This window comes from Sapajus apella, unplaced genomic scaffold, assembly GCF_009761245.1.
Source record: "Sapajus apella isolate SASKATOON/1434 unplaced genomic scaffold, GSC_monkey_1.0 scaffold2, whole genome shotgun sequence".
In the NCBI taxonomy this organism is placed as follows: domain Eukaryota; kingdom Metazoa; phylum Chordata; class Mammalia; order Primates; family Cebidae; genus Sapajus; species Sapajus apella.
In genome coordinates, this window is record NW_022436942.1 from 86,296,606 (window position 1) to 86,314,825 (window position 18,220).

At 47.0% G+C, this 18,220-nt stretch overlaps 1 long non-coding RNA gene across 1 annotated transcript; it reads left to right on the forward strand.

The window, feature by feature from the left end:
• Positions 1 to 335: 335 nt before the first annotated feature.
• On the forward strand, positions 336 to 15,731 carry LOC116557237. The gene is made up of 3 exons (XR_004271435.1): positions 336 to 346; positions 855 to 857; positions 15,635 to 15,731. It is a non-coding gene; the product is annotated as an uncharacterized LOC116557237 (long non-coding RNA).
• Positions 15,732 to 18,220: the final 2,489 nt, after the last annotated feature.

Sequence of the window (18,220 nt, forward strand, 5' to 3'; positions counted from 1 at the left end):
TTGACTCCGTGGCTCTCGGCCCCTTCTCTTTGCTCTTTAAACACCAGGTAAATCATATTCTATGTGCAGCATTTAGGGCCTGACCTTGACATTCAGGACCTCACCTTCTGTGTGTCCCCAGGGTACAGTGAAAAACAGGCAAGTGCCTGGTCTACAGGCAACATCAAGGAAGGCTTCTCAGAGGTGAGGACCCCCAGCTGAATATGCAGGACATGAGGATCAGGACGCCTTTCATTACATGATCAAGGCGAGGAGAGGGCTTTCAGCATCAACTCTGCCTAGACTCCTGCCTAAAGATCACTCTGAACTGGTTAGACAGGAATCAGGATTTGATGTTTTAAACACAGTACATGGCCATTTTTAATCCCTTTAATATAGAATATGAATATTTTTAAAATTCAAGTTTTGTTAAGAGAGCCAACTGAGGCCCTCTTACAGGCACAGTGGATAATGTCTGTAACCCCAGCACTTGGGAGCGCTGAGGTGGGCAGAGCACCTGAGGTTGGGAGTTCAAGATCACCCTGGCCAACATGAGGAAACCCTGTCTCAACTAAAAAAACAAAAACTAGCTCGGCACAGTAGTAGGTGCCTGTAATCCCAGATATTTGGGAGGCTGAAGCAGGAGAATTACTTGAAGCTGGGAGGCAGAGGTTACAGTGAGCTGAGATCACACCCCTGCACTCCAGCCTAGGTGACAGAGACTCCGTCTAAACAAAACCAAAAGAGAGAGAGAGAGAGAGAGAGAGAGAGAGAGAGAGAGAGAGAGAGAACCAAGCCAAATGAGGTCAATAGAGGCTAAATGACTGGAAAATGAACACTTATTTTTGTGGGTGATTTGATTTTTCCTCTTTGAGACCGTCGGCTCAAGGCACAGCTAGATGAGCTGCAGCTGACTCCGGGCCTTTTGTGACACTCAACCACCAAAGAATCCTGGTGCTTCCCACCCAGGAACTGCCTCTCAGTTGGCCCCCCACCCAAAAGGAGGAGCTGGAGGCTTGAGAACCTAAGGCCAAGCAAAGATGCTCTTCTCCAGCACCAGTGACAGTGACAAGAGAGATCTTCCCTTTGAAAGTTGCATATTCTTCCAAAAAGGGAACTTCTACTTGGAGCAATTCTTTGGGAAATCAAGTAAAATTTCCTAATGACTTCCCTGAAGTGATGTGCACCAGATTCAGGCTGACGAATTTAGAACACGCAAGTGGATTCACATCAACCCTCTACTTCAATGGGAGAGTTCTTCTTCCAATACCTGACTTGGCTGCCAGCTAGAGTGTAAGGAACCTGAAGCATCCTCGGGCTGGCTGATCATGGAGAAAATGTTTTCTGACTCCACGAATTAGCCTTGCACTCGGTCCAGGGATGCCAGCAGAGGCTTATCGTGCCACATTCCTCCTGGCACGTTCCTGCCCTCTGAGGGATGAGTCCATTAGTGATGCACCAGCTATCAGAAACCTGTGCAGTGCTGAAGATGAACAGTCAGCATGGTCAATGCTGCCAGGTTATCAAGGGCGAGTATCGATTTTCATCCAGGAATAGAAGTGAGGAAAGGCTCTGGGTGAGAACCTCAGAATATCAATCCACTCTTCCAGCCAAGCAAGGGACATAGGCAGAAGCATGGGCAGTATCCGCATCTTAACTATTCACATTCACTCCATCTTCTGTCTTCTCTGTCTGCCCCTCCCCAGGCTTCCCAAGGTGGGATTTCAAGCAAACCCCGTTATCTGACTCAGCAGACGTGAACAAAAGAAGTGTTCAGCGTTCCCCTTTTCTTAAGCAGTCTGGGTCACGGACCTCTCAGCTGGAACTCTTGCTCTTTCCTCTCAGTGGTAGACAATATTGGAGAAGATTTAGACCAATGCTAATTTTCTAGTAGAAGCTAAACACGGTGGGCTTTCCTCAGTGGGCAGGGTGTGGGAAGTGGTGTTTGGGAGTGACTTTTGAATTTTGACTTAGCTTATAGAATTTAAATCATTCTACAAGCAAGAAAAAGCCACAAGCTATTAGGAGCTACACAGGAATAGGAAGAGAGAGAGAGAGAGAGATGGGGAGGAAGAAGAAGAAGGAGAGAGAGTGAGAAGTGGAGAGATAGAGAAAGGAAGCTGGAAGAGGGGAGGGAAGGAAGAGGAAGGGAGGGACAGGAGGAATAAATTCCAAAGGAGGTTAGGATGCTTTGATCATAACCCTTCAGGAAAAATGGGTCAGACACCTAGAAACGTGCTGTCCTTCACGTGGCAGCCACCATGGTATCTCATCAGTAACAGTGAGTTCTCTGTTTCTAGGGTAGGTCTTTTAAACTGACGGTGAAGTCCTCCCAAAGACTTTATGACGGAGGGCCTACCTGTAAAAGGAGGATCACCACAAACAGAGACAGAAAGCCACATCTCCTCCCTGGACTTTCTCAGCCCTAGCTCTCCCGCTCCACGCCGGCCATTCCTCTGCACCAACTTACGCGACCGCCCTCCTCAGAGCACCTGGTGGACAGGACGCGGGGACTCTCTTGGCTAAAGGACAGTGAGACTTAAATATAAAATGCAAAATTTGTGTACTTAAGTTAGCCATTTCTGTTTCATGTTTCATGCAGCTGCCTGTTTCTGCACCAAAGCCATGCAGTAAAATTATCCGAACTCAAGAAGATGTCTCCACACCCGACGGGCGAATCGCCACGCCATCACCGCCTGCCCGGTGTCTATTCCTGCTTGTTTTTTCTCTTCCATGTCAAAGAAAGAATTAAAGGAGAGGACCAGAATTACAGCCAGGCCTCCCTGCCTCTGTCTCCCTCAAGGCCAGATAATGCAATGCAGGCTTCAAACTCTGAAGTGCTTGACATTATCCACAGGCTTTTAGTATGGACGGTGTACTTTCCTTAGAGACAAAAGTGCATGTGCAAGTGTGTGTGTGTGTGTGTGTGTGTGTGTGACCACAGAAAATGCACTTCCTTCCAGACAGAGCAGCTGGAAGGCTCTTGCTTCAACTGTTTTCATGAAGGCACTGGTCTGCTGCTGCTGGCGCTACAAGAAAAATGCAGCTTAAGCAAAGGAATTTCTCAGCAAAATGCAGCCCACAGAATGGGCAGCTTAAGCAAAGGAAGTTCTCACAGTTCTGGAGGCTGAAAGTCCAGTGTATTAATCCATTTGCATTGCTGTAGTGGAATACCTGAGGCTGGGTAACTTATCAAGAAAAGAGGTTGATTTGGTTCATGGTTCTGCAGGCTGCACAAACATCTGCTCAGCTTCTGGTAATGCTTCAGTAGCTTCCAATCAAGGCACAAGGCAAGGTGATATGGTGTGGCTCTGTGTCCCCACCCAAATCTCAGGTCAAATTGTAATTCCCAGTGTTGGAGGACGGGCCTGGTGGGAGTTGATTGGATCATGGGTGCAGTGTCTAATGGCTGGCACTATGCCCCTAGCGCCATCTTGTGATAGAGTTCTTATGACATCTGGATGTTTAAAAGTGTGTGGCACGCTCTCTTCCTCCCACTCCTTCCTCTTTACTTTTTGCCATGATTGTAAGTTTCCTAAGGCCTCTCTAGCCTTGCTTCCTATATAGCCTGCAGAATCATGAGCAGTGTGGAGCAGGCAGGAGGAGGAGGCTTTACCTTCTTTTGATGGACAAAGGAACTGGGCCACACAGTCTCACTGACTTCCTTAAAGCCACACAGTAGAGCAACCACAGAACCACACAGAAACTGCTCACTCATCCCTGAGGCTTCCCGCTAAATTCAGCTGTGTCCCTTAGCTGTGACTTCTCCTTGGACAGTCAAACTCCTCACCCAGTGTTCTAGAGCCTGTCCCATCCCTGGGGGTAAGAAGGTAGTTGTGTGGCTGGCATTCCAACCACCTCAGCCTTTAACTCACCCAAGTATAATCACCCTCCACTTAGCAGATTCTATATTTTATTTTCCCCAGTGCAAAAGCTGTCCCAAATGCTACTTAAACATTAACTGCTTGTGTTTCTTCTACTTGGGGAAAAATCTCACAGCAATGAAATCAAAGCTGTTATGGGCACTCAGAGATTTTGACTTCCAATTCCAAATATAACTTCCTAAGCATAACACACTGAATGTGAAGTGCCTATTACCTCAATTTTAAATGATAAACTCTTGAGTATGTTGCCCCAGGGATTTTGAAATACGTGAGGAACCTATGTAGGACAGTCTTTCCGTGAGTTTTACTCCACAGCTGGTTGAATTTACAAGCCTAATGCATTCTGCACAGTGATCTCCTTGAAGAAGCTTTGCACATTGATGTAGCAATATCAGGATGGATTGCCAGCTCTTGAGAAAGGAAAAATGCACCCTTGAAAATATTTATTAAACACTGTTATTTGTTACAAACCGTCACGGTGAAAAGCATCTCACTATTTAAAATAATAATGAGGCTTAATGGGTACTGGTGGAACCAGGTTTCCTTCAGGAATGAAGCAAAGGGGAAATCGCTTTCCTTCACTATCCTAGGTCCTTTGCCTGGGCTACAAATTAACATAAGGCAGATTAACAGGAAAAAATAGATTTAATTACATATGGGAGACTTACGTATGGGAGTCCCACAAAAATATGAGGCTCAAGGAAGAAAGAAGGGCCAGGTGATTGAAGCTTGTATAGCATCTCCCGAGCTATAGCAAGAAAGGAGGACTTGAAGCTTCTTATGGGCTGTAGGGGGAGGGAGGTGCATGGAGACAGGTTCTGGGAGGGTAAGGGGAGAAAACGTGCCATGAAAAAAGACTGTTGTTACATGGATAAAAGGTTTCTTGGGGAGTAAAAGTTTTCCAGGAGTGGATACCTTTACTAATGTAGATTTCCTGTCTAGATGTAAATTTCTTTTACCAAAGGGCAGCTTTTAAGAGCTACTCCCATGTCTGCAGTTTCTAAAAATAATCAGTTCCAAAATATGCCAAAGAAGTATATTTTGGGGTGGCATATTCTGGTCTCCTACAGGCATATTTTGGAGTGGTGTGTCCTGAGCCCCAGCAGGGGTGATGGAAAAGTTTTGGATGGAAAACTAGATGCTGGTGATGCTGCACAACATGGTGAATTAATTGATGTCACAGAATTGTTCACATTAAAACAACCAAAACAGTAAATTTTGTGATATATATTTTTTACCACAATAAAAAAAATACATACCTAAAATGTGTTTATTTTCTCATCCAGTGTATGTACATTGAACGCCTACTATGTTCCAGGCACTGTTCTAGATGTCAGGGGTACCGGGGTGAACAAGACAGACACAGTCTCTTTTGTGAAGTCTCTTATATCCTAGGGAAGAGAGAGCTCATAAATAATTAGAATAAAAATGGAGATTTCAGAAAGTGTGAGGTGCTGGGATGAGGAGGAAGGCAGGTGGATGAAATGATGGGGGCGCTCAGGAGGAACCGGCTTAGACGGGTGGCAGGAGGACCTCTGGGAAGGGATAATTCCACTGAAGACTGTGAAGTCCTGGCCCCTCCACCTGATTGGCTGAGCATTGGGAAGCTATGGGAGAGGAGCACATGGGCAGAGGAAGCCCAGGTAAGAAGCCCTGATAGGGAAGAATTTCTGTTCCAGAAATGGGGAGAAAGCCAGTGGGGCAGGAGTGAGGGAGGAAGAAGGGGGATGTGAGAGGACACTGGAGAGAAGCTAATTAAGAGGGTCCTGCCCAAGGATGTGACTTCCCTAGAAGGAAACGTGGACCTCTGATAAATGATGGGAGTCTCCCGTGCCCCAATGCTGCCAGCAATCTGCAGGACTTTCATAGCCCTGAGACTGGGAGCATCAACTCGCTTCCTTTCCTGGCACATCCTCCACACCTGTACCTGTCCTCGCTGAGCCCCGTTCCTGCGAAAGCCCCTCCTGCCTCCTCCATCAGGACAGATGGGTCTGGTCCTGTTTGCTCGAGGTCCAGCTTCTCACCCTGGCTGCACACCAGAATCACCTGGGGAGATTTTTAAAAGGCTTCAAGTCTTAGCTATATACCTCAGGCCAAGCGAACCAGGATTTCAGGGGGAAGAGGGTCCTGGACACTGGGACTTAAGGCTCCCCAAGTGGAGTATGGCATTACTGTGTGCTCCTCTATTAACTGATCCATTCTTATTTCACAGTCAGCTACTACATCCCCTCTAAAATAAAATATGCACATTTAAATAACTCTCTTTGAATAATGCATTTTAACCCCAAATGTTAAATGGGAATCTGAGGTTCCGTGATACCTGGTGGAAAGGAGACCCATGGAAGGGAAATTCAGATGTCTCTGAGACACAGTAAGTAATTCATTAGCAGCATCCATTTTGCATGGAAACCTGGGCACTTTTCTTGGGCTGCTTTAGGCAAAAGCGTCAAGGTGTGATGATTGGACCTGGCTTTGGGCAAAGCCATTCACTGGTTTGCACACATTGGGATGGGAGATGAGGCCGGCATATGCTCTCCTCCATGGGTGGGAATGACTTTACCTTTTAGAGGGCATGTTCTGCGCTCCAGAGGATCCTTTATAGTATGTTTCATGTAAATATTTTTATGTAAATGGTGTACCCTGAAGTCATGCCTTCAACTGACCCTGTGAATTCATTTAATCCTCACAACAGCAATCTGCATTACATCTCTTATTATTTTCATTTTGCAGTTGGAGAAACAGGGGCATAGAGAAATCCGGTAACTTGCAAAGGCCAAGCAGGTGATAAGCAGCAGACTCAAGGTTCAGTCCCAGGCAGTGTGGCTCACAGTGCACCATCAATCACTCCTCAGTAACACCTCACTCGTGTGTTCTATTGGCTCCCTGGAACAGAGAGAATGCCAGGGAAACGGGTGGTGTCCTAGTCTGTCTGCATTGCTCTAATATAATACCATGAGCTGGGTGGCTTACAGACAACAGAACTTTATTGCTCACTGCTCTGGAGGCTGGAAGTCTAAGATCAAATTACCTGCAGATTGAGTGGTCACAACCCACTTCCTTGTTCATGGAGGGCTGTCTTGGCTCTCACATAGTGAAAGGGGCAAGGCAGCTCTCTGGGGTCTCTTTTATAAGGGCACTAATCCCATTCATGAGGGCCCCAACCCTACAATCAGTTCCCAAGTTCCCTGCCTCCAAATACCATCACATTGGGAATTAGGTTTCAACATATGAATTCTATGGGGACAGAAGTGTTAAATCTGTAGCATTGGGGCATCTCAAATCATCTGAGACTTAGGTGCTTCCCAAGAGAGATAAGTGAACTTAAGAAAAGCTGCAATTTTTGTTCACTAAATTGTGGAACTGAAATGCTTTTCTGCTTCACGTGCAAATCTCTGGGTAACCCGAGGAGAAAAGCAGCTACTACTGCCGACTCAGTCTCCACTAAAACTTCCCCTAGAATTGGCTTTCCTGCCTCAGCTCTCCTTCTCCTCCTTCCCTTCCTCTCTGCTTCCTTTTCCTCAATCTGATGGTCATTTGTTCAGAAACCACTAAGGGGCTGTTTCTGTCTGAGTCAATTCAACCTCCCCACAATCTCACAAGGTTAGAATTATTATCACCCCTATTTTACAGAATGGACAACCAAGGTGCAGTGATATTAAGACACCTGCCCAAAAGCTTCACAGTAAGTCAGTGGCCAAGACGGCACCTCGATTCTAAGTGGTCTTGGCCAGACTCCTGCTCTTAAGCCCTCCCTGTCCTCTTCTTTTCCTTTTTCTTTTCCTCTCTTCATTTTCTCCTTGGCTCTGGATGAATATTTATACTCTTATTTTTTAATAAAGGAAGATGAGGATTGGTTAAAGAAAGAAAAGACAACCAGAGAGAGGAGGGAGTTAAAAATCACTTCTCCTTGTTAGCTGATTACAGGATTCTTTTGGGTGCCCTGCAGCTGTGGCTCTGCATCTCGGCAGCTCCAAATTGCACCACGGCAAGAAAAGTTTAACAATAATCACGCAAAATCTATTTATTCTTAGCTGTTAATCTAGATACGATCCACCCACTTCATATCTACGTAATTAGAAGTAGCGCAGAGGACAGAAACCATTCTCAGCAGCAGCTGCTGTGAAGCGCTGGCAGCCCTGCTTCTTGTAGGTGCCATGGCTCTCTCGGAGGCTTATGCACTACCCCGCCCCAGTTTCAAGAAGCCGTCCTACCAGAACAGGAGGAGCGTATGGACTGCCACTGGAGGCGAGCCTTACCTTTGCAGTTATAGTGGACACCTGTTGGTTTTGCCTGTGGATCATTTTCCCTTAGGAATCTGCCCCCAAGCTGTGGGTGGGGAAGCTGAGTCAGTTCATGATTCTGGGGATGGATACGGGCTCCAGCCTGGAAAATCCATTCTTCTAAGTCTTTCTGTTCTGTCTGCGCAAGACCTTGCTGTTGAAACTCCCAAACTCAGAACTGGTTCATGCTGCCTGTGTCACAGCCTCATCCACAGAGATGGGTTCCACAGCGAGTGATGACCCAAACCAGACCCATGAGCCCCTCATTGCAAATTCTAGTCTAAGTAATGGGACCATCTTCCCTTCCACCCCTGGGGTTGTCCCGCTGTTGGGCGACGACACTGTAGGAGTCTACATACACATTCTCAATGCTCAAGAGAGGGTGAGCTGAGCGCCTGTCCAGGGCCATCTTTTCTTCCTGGTGGTATGTACAAAATGTCTCTTTATCTTCTCAGTAAATGCCACGCCCATTCACAAGGTCTCACACTCTTGAATAGCCATTCATCACACCCATTTGCCTTCCTTCCCTTCCACAGTTAAACTGCATTCCACATTCTTCCTTGTGGCCACGTGGCCTTGGTCTAACCAGCTCCACATGGGAAGAAGTGATGTAGGTGCTCATCAAGTCTAGCCCACAAAATCTTCTAGCATCACTGTCTATTATCTCTCATTTCATCAAGCACCTGATTGTCAACACCCAAGAACCTGGGGGTCTACATGTTAACATGGCACTGCCTCCATCAGCCTGGGGTCCTGAGTGACTATGTGGAGCTGAGCCTAAATGCTTAAGAGAGGGCCTCTCGCATCCCTTGGCTCATGGCCACATGTGGAAGAAAAGTTAAATGTTAAATGTGAACTCAATTGAACATGGACACAAACGATGTTCACCAAGCACCAGAACAGGTTGTATGAGCCCCTTGAGGCGTTCATCCAGCTCTGTCTTGGAGAAATCTCTATTTCAATCTATTCCTATGTGTTAGTTATTGAAAAACAACAGATAATCACAAAAACAAGTTGACCTGTTTGTGTTCTTTGAGCCCAGTCGCGAAGGTTGACCCTTGTGACTGGGCCTCATGTCTAACAACTCATTATAGAAAGAGCTGGGGTCCCAGACTGTGCCAAAGCCCCATGAGACCTCTCCTCGTCTGTGCATGGATGTCTGGCTGACTCGGAGTCCAGACTGTTGCTTTCCAGTCTGGTGATGAATCCTCTATAGTCTGGTGAATGTAAATATTTTATTTATATATATGTGTGTGTGTGTGTGTGTGTGTGTGTGTGTGTGTGTGTCTGTGTGTGTGTGTATTTTTCCTTCTCCCAATTGCAATTTGCTTATTATATAAATCTGCTTTTATATCGATTTCTTATTATATCATTTGCTTATTATATCTACATTGCTATTTACATGGGATAAAGTTTGTTTATCTTTAAAGGTACTGTGTGTGTGTGTGTGTGTGTGTGTGTCTTTTCTTCTCCTCTGGCATGTTTCTGCACAGAACACCACACCCCTCTGACCTCTGCTTCCATCACACATCTTCTCTGCCTCCTGTCTTTCTCTTTCCTTATAAAGAGCTTGTGACCACATTGGCCCCACCTGAATAATCCAGGATAATAATCCCCCTCTATAGAGTCTTAATTTATTCATGTCTGCAAAGACACACATGCAAATGCTGGCATTCACACACTCACATGCAGGTGTGCAGTGACATGTTCACAGGCTCTGGGGCATTCAGACACTCGCATGCAGGTGTAAGGTGACATGTTCACAAGTTCTGGGAATAAGAACGAGGACATCTTTGGGTGCTATGATTCAGCCTAACATAGCCAGGGTCCCCCCAAGCAGACCCAGAAGGGCAGATTCAAGTGCCAAGGATGAATTCACACTCTTCCCAGATCCTCCACGGTGGCCCTACATTTGTGTGACCTGAAGCACAAGGCCTCGTCATTCTTGCAACTGGGTGCTTCCCATGTCTCACCTCAGTCCAGGCCCTGATTCTCCAAATTCTCCAACCCAAAGGCAAGGAAACTGGCCTTTCAGCAAGGCCGACCACTGGCTCAGAAGCCCCCCAGAAAGGATGTTAACTTCCTGGTGTCTCAGCCTCTCTCTGCAGTCTGGCAGTGGCTCCAGCCAGCCCCTGAAGAAGACTCACAAGTGTGAGCTGTTAGAAGTAGAAGGGCCTGGGGGAGTCATCTGCACCCCAGCACCTTCTTGCAGGCTCAGGCTGCAGGGAGCTCATAAAGAGTGGAAAGGCTGCTGATGGGGTCTGACGGGCGCGGATTGCACCTGCTACAGTTACCACAGGCCATGCACTCAGGTGGGCCCATTTTAGCTTATTCTAGTTCATTTTTTAAATGCTGGAGACAGCATCTCCAATCAATGTTAAATTATGCTGGAGTAGGTCAGGGCTCCACACAGGCCCCAGCGCCCCACAGTCCTGGACAGACAGGGTGTGCTCATGGGATGGCGCTTCTCGGGAAGTAGATACATTTATTTTCTCCTTTTTTTCCTTCAACTTCCAAAAGGATAGATTTCCACTCTAGCCTGTTTGCATCACTCGAGGCTCTCAGGTAGGGAGAGAAGGACAACAGCATTTGGGGGAGTCGCCTCCTGCTGCTGCTGTGGTTACACCTGGCGGGAGCCCCCACCCTGCCCGGCCTGTACATTTGATTCCTCAGACACGGTTCTTTGGGCTGGAGTTTTTCATCCTCATCACAACCAGCTAGAAAAATAACTGGGGACTTCAAAAGTAAATAAGGGAATTTGGATTTTTCAATTGGGAAAAGAAAAATTCTGCCAAACGGTGACTCACTTGAGCCACTTCGAATGCACAAGCATGAACATGAGCCTGCTTGAAATCTGGAAACTGCAGGGAAGGGGCAATAACCCTCACCCCTCACTTGTGATGTTACCCCTTGAATTGTAGCTCCACCCACTGCAGCACTCTCCGGAGAGGCAACTTCCAAGCAGATACTGCTGGAAATCATTAAACAAATTTTTATCTGTGCCTATTTTATTTGTGCCGTTATCTAATATCATTTATAGGTATCCAAGTTATACGCATAATAAGAATGCTTTTGACCACAGTAACAAAATAATCAACTCATGATTTAAAACATGAATATGTATATTTGCATGGGAAACCCAGACTCGAAGAGACCCAGGGTTTGCGCTGGACTCACTGATGGTGTCGGAGACAAAGACCCTTTCCCTTATTGTCCAGGACGTGTTAAGTGCGCTGGCTTATTCCTTCAAAGTTTCCAAATGACTCACTTCATTGTTTTGTTTATGTAAAATTTTAACAAAACGTATATTTGCATTAGATACACATTTCACACACCCAAAATTAACTATATCCTTTCTGCTGAGAGAGAGAGAGATAACAGTTTAAACAGTGGGCAGGACGCTGTGCTCTCTTTGTCTCCAAGGTGAGGACAGGATGGGAAATGTGACTGTCTTGTCCCCTCAGATGGTCTGAACTCCTAGGAGCCTGTCATAGGGAATCTCCCAGTACCCTCAGCATTCTATGCTGTATTTAGGGGACAGTCGAAAAGATTTTCCAAATCACATAACCAGGAGTTGGCAGACCATTTCCATAAAGAGCCAGAGAGTATTTTTAGCTTTGAGGGCCATACGGCCTGTGTCGCAACTGCTGAATTCTGCTGTGGTAACAGGAAAGCAGTTATGGACAACATATAAACAATGTCCATGGCTGTGTGCTAATAAAACTTTATTTACAAAAACAGGTAGAGGGCCGGATTTGGCCCCCTCACTGTAGTTTGTCCACCCTTACCATATACAATTTGTTACCTTTGCCTTAGCAGGAAGGTCGCTTCATCTTCCCAACTCCCATTTCTCCACGGGGATGTGAGCGTCCTCTCAGTCCTGACACGAGGAGGACTGTTGCAGCAAGACCTGCCCTTCTCTCTGCCCTCACTGACCCCCACCCTTGGGGGAGGAGCGTTTCTCTGACAGGTGGGTTGGGAGGAAGAACAGCTGGTGCAGCTCAGCCCCTCCCTACCTCCTTTCAGATCACCCTCCCCAGTTCCCACCCACCTACCTCTCCTCTCCTCTGAAGCCTGTAAGGAGAAGGCTAGTTCTGGATGGGTGCAGTCTGATCTGGAGGGAGCATATGAGAACACCCCAACCTGGCCACCAGTCAGGTCATGTCCTCCAATCCAGCTTTTGCAACAACAGAGCAGGTGGATTTTCTGCAACCATCCGCTTCCTGCATTTGTCTCTCCACTGATTCCAAGCTGAGAGACCGAGTTTGAGATCTTCTGCTTTCCCAGCAGTTTCTCCCCAGACCCTGGTACCCCCATCTCTGTGACCAGGGAGGTGGCTTCCATGGGCTCCTGCCTTCAGCATCCAGCTGGGCTTGGCTGATGGGAGGCACCAATGGGAGACAGGAGGTTGAGAAGAGAGTAATGTTGGGCATTTATTCCCCACAGCCTCCTGTGAGAGCGTACTGGCTGGGCTGCATCCGTTACCCAAGACCAAAGCACATTACATTTAATCTCTATTTATCTGTTCCATGTTCCAAGAACCAACCCTTCCCCTTGTCCCCTTTGGTTTGGGAGTGATCACAGCTCCCCACTCTCCCCAGCAGCAAATCTTCATTATTTCTTTGATTTCCTCAAACCCTGACCACACCTTTATAAACAGTCCCTTCGTAAAACTCTCTCCACACTACCAGTTTGAGTGTGCATTTCTTACCTGCTGAGACGCTGGCAGGTACAGAGGGTAGGGAACAATACACCCTCTCCCTTGTCCGTTCCCCCATGATTCTGTCTTTAAATTCCGCCCTGGGTTGAATGGTGCCTCCCTAAAATTTGTGTCTACCCAGAACCTCAGGGTGTGGCCTTATTTGGGAGTAGGACCTCTGCAGGTGTAATTAAGGAAGGATAGAGTTGAGATGGTCAGAGGCGTTTGAACCAGAGCAACTCCGTCTTGAACAGGAGCTGGGTAAAACAAGGCTGAAAACTACTGGGGTGAATTCCCAGACAGTTAAGGCATTCTGAGTCACAGGATGAGACAGGAGGCTGGTACAAGACACAGGTCATAAAAACCTGGCATAGAAAGAGGTTGCAGTAAAGAAGCCAGCCAAAACCCACCCAAACCAAGATGGCCACCAGAGTTACCCTGATCGCCTTCACTGCTACACTCCTACCAGCACCATGACAGCTTACAAATGCTATGGCAACCGCAGGAAGTTACCCTATATGGTCTAAAAAGGGAAGGCATTAATAATCCACCCCTTGTTTAGCATATGATCAAGAAATAACCGCAAAAATGGGAAACCCGCAGCCCTTGGGGCTGCTCTGTCTATGGAGTAGGCATTTTCTTATTTCTTTACTTTCCTAATGAACTGGCTTTCACTATAGCCTACACACTCACCCTGAATTCTTTCTTGTGCGAGATCCAAGAACCTTCTCTTGGGGTCTGGATCAGATCTCCTTTCCTCTAACAAGATCATATTGGATTCAGGTGGGCCCTTAAGCCGTGAGGCTGTCCTTGTAAGAGACAGAAAAGGACACTGACACAGAGCAGAAGACCATGTGAAGACAAATATGGAGATGGGAGGGATGCGGCCACAAGCCAAGGAATGCCCGGGAACCAGAAGCCAGAAGAAGCAGGAAGACCCCTCCTCTAGAGACTTCGGAGGGAGCACAGACCTGCCCACAGCTTGATTTTAGACTTCCAGCCTCCTTCTGTAAAAGAGTAAGTGCCTGTGTTTGGGGCCGCCAAGCTTGTGGTAATTTGTTATGGCAGCCCCAGAATACAAATCCAAAATCTGAGACAGATTCTAACAAACCAGAAACATCCAGCATCTCATTGCAGTGTCTGCATTTTCCATATAACAATCCAAAATGTGTTTCTCCGTGGGTGACAATGATGAAGAGAATTTTATTTTTTCAGGGAAACTGACGCACTCCAAAGAGGGGCCTCTTTTATGATGACAGCCCCTCTGTAGGCAGCAGCACGAGCCCCTGCCCGGCAGAGTCCTCAGTCCTGGAGGAAGGACTGTCTCCGGGGACAGCAGCGACTCTGTGTCTGCGTGAAGACCCCGGTTGCTCCCTACTTCTGTTCTCTCCTAATTCCAAAGTGTCTTTTTGTTTGCTTTTCATTTATGACAAAAAATCAAGCAACTTCACTTTCTTCTAGTGCCCAAACCAGTACGTCATTGTCCAAGTGTGATCTCATGACATTTGTCAGCCACATTTTTAATTATGAGGAAGAGCTGTACTTCTAAGGATCCACGAGTTTTGCCTACCATTGTGCCAGGGATTTTCAGGATTTTAAGCCTTTCTGCATTGAGAGAAACATGAAGATGGAAAATGTAACTTGCTAACAAGGTTCCTGTGATGAGTTTTATGAAGGAATTTCCCTCTGGGGTTCTGCTTGTTTATTTAGGACAAATATAACAAAATAGACAGGAGAAAAGCTCATCGGACCACCGATGTCTTTTCAAAGCTTATTTTGTGTTTTAAAGAAATTAAAGCAGTGGCCAACACTTAAGCATTAGGGAAATTTACATAAAACTCAGTCAATTCAGCCACACTGCCCTCCCATTGGCACCTATAGGCCAGAGTTGATCACTAGCTACCCTTTAATGGGAATGGTGCAGATCTTTCTTTGCCACAGTCCTCACCCTTCCCTGCTGTCTGACACCTGCTCTAGTTAAGGCATTCATCTTGGGGGATTTAAGTTTGATGTCTCTAATAGACTGCTTTATTCACAGCTTATTCAACAAATATTTATTCAGCATGTAAGCTAGGGACTTGTCCTTCTTCTGTGAGCCCCTTCACCTCCTTTTTTTCTGCCCTCAGTCATTCTTTGCCTCGTCTAACCTCATTTTCCCATCTCTACAATTGTTCTGTCTTTGGGATCAGACCTCAGTGAGTTATAATTGTTATGTGTATCAGAGCTGGGGGCTCAGACATAGGACCAGAAGCTGAGAATGGTGGGAATCAAGGAAGTTTTCCAAGAGGAGAAAGAAGGAAGCAGAATGTAAAGATATTCTTGGCTGGGCTTAGTGGCTCATGCCTATAATCTTAGCACTTTACGAGTCCAAGGTGGGTGGATTACCTGAGGTCAAGAGTTTGATACCAGCCTGGCCAACCTGGTGAAAACCCATCTCTACTAAAGATACAAAAATTAGCCAGGCATGGTGGCACACGCCTGTAATTCCAACTACTGAGGAAGCTGAGAAGGCGGAGGTTGCAGTGAGCTGAGATCACGCCACTGCAGTCCCAGCCTGGACAACAGAGTGAGACTTTGTCTCAAAAAAAACAAAACCAAAAATGTTATTCTACCCAAATTACCACTATGGAGACCACTCAGCCTCCTATGCCGTCCCATCACTGCTGTGATAAGAAATGGCCACCAAGTGACTACCTTGTCCAAGAATCACTCATGCAAGAATCAATAGCCAAAAAGTGCAAATGATTGTTCATCAAGTGATGAATAGATAAATAAATGTGACATAGCCATAGGTATTGTCCATTCTTGTGTTGCTCTAATTACCTGAGACTGGGTAATTTATAAAGAAAAAGGTTTAATTGGCTCGTGGTTCTGCAGGTTGTGCAGGAAGCATGATGCTGGCATCCGCCCAGCTTCTGAGGAGGCCTCAGAAACTTACAGTCACAATCATGGCAGGAGGTGGAGGGGGAGCAGGCAGGTCACATGGCCAGAGCAGGAGCAAGAGAGCAAGGGAGGAGGTACCACTCACTTTCAGATGACCTGGTACTGGGAGAACTCACTCACTCTAATGAGGACAATAGCAAGGTAGATGGTGCTAAACTGTTCATGAGAAATCTGTGCCCATGATCCAATCACCTGCCACCAACCAGACCCCATCTCCAACACTGGGAATTACATTTAAACATGAGATTTAGGTGGAGACAGTATCCAAACCATGTCACCGTACAATGAAATATTACTCAGCCATGAAAAGAGATGACATACTGATTAATGCTACAATCTGGATGAAACCTGAAATACACTAATGAAAGAAGCCCGTCCCAGGATCACACGTTGTGTGATTCTTTCCATATAAAAGTCCAGAATAGGCAAGTACACAAGAGGGAGAGCAGATACCCTGGGGCCGGGCGGTTCAGGGGTTGGGAGTGATGGCGAGTGCAGGGTTTCTGTTAAGGGTCATAAAAATGTTCTGTAATTAGATGACAGTAATAGTTGTACAACACTGTGAATAAACTGTTAACCACTAGACTACACATTGTAAAAAGGTAGATTTCTTTAGGAGGTTGAGGCAGGAGGATCACCTGAGGTCAGGAGTTTGAGACTAGCCTGGCCAACATGGTGAAACCCCATCTTTACAAAAGTACAAAAAATTAGCAGAGCGTGATGGCAGGTGCCTATAATCCCAGGCACTAGGGAGGCTGAGGCAGGAGAATCGCTTGAACCTAAAAGGGAGAGGTTGGAGTGAGCCCAGATCGCACCATTGCACTTGGGCCTGAGCAAATGCCGAGACTCCATTAAAAAAAAAAAAAAAAAGGTAAATTTTATGGTATGCAAATTACATCACACCTTTTTTTTAAAAAAAAGATACGAAGTTCAAGAGCTGCTGACTTTGGGCTACATGTAGGTTACTTGCCCACCTGCAACTGAGGGATAGAGAGCGGAAGTGCTTCCCTCACTGGCTCCCACGGAGGAGGCATTCAAACAGGACATTCACTGGCATCTCTGGAGCATGCATATCAAGACCGCACACTGTGAGGAAGAGGCCATTGCTCATAAGGAAAGAAGACCCATGAAGGAGGAGAGTGGACCCCGGTGGCCGAATCTGACCCACACATACCCAGCGTGACACTGCCCATATTCACAGAGAGGTCTGGAGGCTCATGGAGGAGCTGAGAGGAATAACCTACAGGGGACAGGTACATGAAGAGAGGGGTGCTTATTGCTTGCTTCTTTGTATTTTTTTTAGAATTTGATTTTCTTAATAATTAATACATAACATATATATTTTTTAACCAATTAAATTTACTACCATGAATCCAAGGAGGCAGAGTGAGGCCAAGGCAGAGCTCTGTGGATGAGCAGCCTCCACCCACAGCCAGGCCCAGGTGGACTCCCAGAACCCACACAGGGCTGTTCCCTGCTCCCCGTTCCCACCTATCCAGTTTCTTTTGCGCACCTGCATCTTCTTCCCGGTAACTGGCTTGCCCCTGTGAGAGCCCAGTGCCAGTGGGCCTTGGCTGTGAGGTCTCGCCACCTCATTCCCTGGCAAACACAGTCCGAGGCCCCCTGAGCCACCACCCTCCTGCCCTCCCAGCTCTCCGCATCCCAGCCTGCACACCCCAGGGCACGGACTACGCCAGCTGCGTGGGTCAGATATTCTTTGTGTTCTGCCCCACGTCCTTAGGTGTCCCTTGTCCCTGGCGCTTTGACCACTCACTGCATTTCACCTGCGTGACCAGCTCAGTGGGGTAGGCTCTGCTGGCTTCTCCTGGGTGAAACCTCTGGCTGTGCCTTGCAGGCATGACCTGGCACATCTTTTGGAAGGGTCAGGAGGGGTGTCCCCTGCCGCCTGTACCAGGGCATCCCTGTTGGCCTGAGATTCAAGGTGCTGCAGGAGCTGAGATTGCTTAACCCCCACATATGCCCATCAGGAAGCGCAGGGGGTAAGACACAAGGGGTGAACCTTTGACCAGTGGGAGGTGGGGGCCAGGGGTACGTTTTCTTCTTCCTTTCTCCTTCACCATGGACCCTCTGAGATTCTCTCCCTCCCACATCCTCTTGGAAGCTAGACTTACAAGGAGGAGTAATCAGTCCAGATGGATGCAAGCACCTGCCAGTTCAGCAAAGACCCTCCCCCTCCTTGCCCCGGGCTCCTGCGGGCAAGCCTGCTGAAACATTGGTGGTCCTGCCACTCATTTGTTTTCATCAGTGGGCTTGTGACTCATCCAGTTAGTCTAGTCAGACTTTGGGAGGAGTCTTCTGGGGAGGTGACTTCCATCTCAGATAACACTCCACACCACATGGAAAGAAGATGTGTTCATTTTCTATGGTTGCCATAACAAATGCCACAGGCATAGCTCCTTAAAACAGCAGCTGCT